The following is a 2173-nucleotide window of genomic DNA, read 5'->3' as shown; positions in this document are numbered from 1 at the left end:
TCGTCGATTCGTCGAGAATGGTTATAAAAGTGAGTTACATAGTCCATAGTGTCGGATTTAGTGAGAAAACAGCAAAACACGGATCGGGAATCAATCTATGCCCGGATCAAAGTGCTCGATATGGACTGCAGATAGCATGGCTAGTCGCCGCGGGATCGACGCATGCCAATATCTCCGCTTCTAGGCCTTCCCGCGCGACGCCACTTGGAGACAACACGTATAACATCAATACAAAACATATCCTAGCTTCATAGCGCGCGCGCCGACTCGGAATACCCGCAAATGTCGTACCAGCCTGTCTCAGGATGGCGGCACAGGCCTCGGCGAGCTCGACAAACCTCCATATCTTCACTACCAGGTCGTCCCACGTGACGCCACTTTCGGAGCACCTGTTTAACATCATTACAAAGCATATCCTAGCTCGGCTGCATGGGCGCCGATTCGGAAGACTCACAGACCCGTTTCGTTGAGTCAATCCCGTATGCAGCTCAGCATGCTCGATTGGTTGAAACTGCACTTGTAGAGATCGGATTGACGCCGGGTCGCGCTTGATTATCGCGTATGGCACTAGTACAAGCATGTGTGCGTCGTCACAATACGAAATTGCCGCCTACAGGCCAAATGCGACGCGATTTATCGGTCCCGGACATCAAAAAATCACTAATCGACGAATAAAAGCGTGTTCCGCCCCGAATCTTCGCAAGGTCGTTACATATATCGACGCAGCTCATTACCAGCAACATGAAGGTGGTCCCCGATGAAAAACGCTGTTTTCGGTTTTCCGCTTTTTGCTCGAGATATTGTATACCCCGGCTCTCGGCCCGCTCTGCATCTAGAAAGTACTTTTCACGGCGCATCTTTTTGGTCTCGACATCCGATCGCGTGAATCGGGCTAATTTTGACGCTACGACGCCATTTTGACGTCATGTATTTCTGCAAAGTTTCAAAGCTTAGCCAAATGAAAGTTAGGGCGCTCTCGTGCAGGGTCGTTCTTGCTCTAGGAAGTACTTTTCACGGCGCATCTTTTTGGTCTTGACACCCGATCGCTCAAATCGGACTCCTTCAGGCCCAAAATGACATATATAGGTTCTGAAAGGTCCGAAAACGGTATTTTGCCCATAACTCCTCCAAAAGTTAATATTTTCCAACTTCTGATAGCATTTTTGGATTCCCCGTGAAATTTTACATCTAGATGCATGACGATCTCGCATCCACGAGCAACTTGGTTTGGCGAACTAGACATCGGCCAACAAAGTGGCGACTCGATAATACGACGTAACTAGTCGACCATCCAGAAAGTGACTCCGCGAAGGCTTGAAACATGAAAAGATGCGCCTTAAAAAGTTATGCAGCCTGTGCAGTCGTGGCGCGCTCAAAGCTTTCTGGTTGCCGAGATACGAGCATTTCCGTTTTGGGCCATTTAGGGCCAACCGCTCGACAAACCTTCGATATCTGATGAACGATAAGGTTTCAGAGTCCGGGAACTAGTCAGTTGACTTCCCCTCGTCAATACAAGAATCGAGTGAAAAAAAAATTTTCCGTCGAGGAGTATCGAATTTCACCAAGTGCCCGCCCATACTGAAGCCAAGTCTAATCTGCGGGCGAGAATTCTTGGTGAATTTTTCCATCACTGTTTTACCTCGTACTTTGTGCCTGTAGCGTGTTTTGTAGTGTTTCTACCATTTGGGAACGTGTAGCTTTGTGCCTACCTTTATGGAGACCAAAGTGAAAATTCAAGTTGGTCAACTAAATGAAAAGACGATCCTGATAGGCGTAAAAAAATTTTTTTTTTTGCGTCTATAATTTCTTAGTCCTAGTAGGTGCTTGTGGCTCTGCCGCCGGCGCTGGACGGGTTAAGGAATAAAAATATGCCTGGGTTTCGGTAATCCAGGTAGAAAAGGGAACGATTTGTGATGTACTTTTACGCTTCGGTGTGACTGTTTAATTCATGATGAATTCGTGCTGCTCTGGTGTTTCTTGCGCGGTATCTCGGTACTGTTGCGGCTATATTCATCAGCACAAGGAAGGTTGGCATTGTAAACTGCCCGGGAGTTGCGCTAGCTTGCTGGTGTAATTTCTCGGGTGAGTTTCGCATTGCTAGCCTGGCAAACATTTCAGTAAAACGAATTTGTTTGACATCTCGGTATGCTGCAGTTGAACGCTGTAGTTCGAC

The sequence above is a fragment of the Saprolegnia parasitica genome (assembly GCF_000151545.1).
Source record: "Saprolegnia parasitica CBS 223.65 unplaced genomic scaffold supercont2.132, whole genome shotgun sequence".
Lineage (NCBI taxonomy): Eukaryota > Oomycota > Saprolegniomycetes > Saprolegniales > Saprolegniaceae > Saprolegnia > Saprolegnia parasitica.
Note: the sequence above shows the minus strand (reverse complement) of the source record.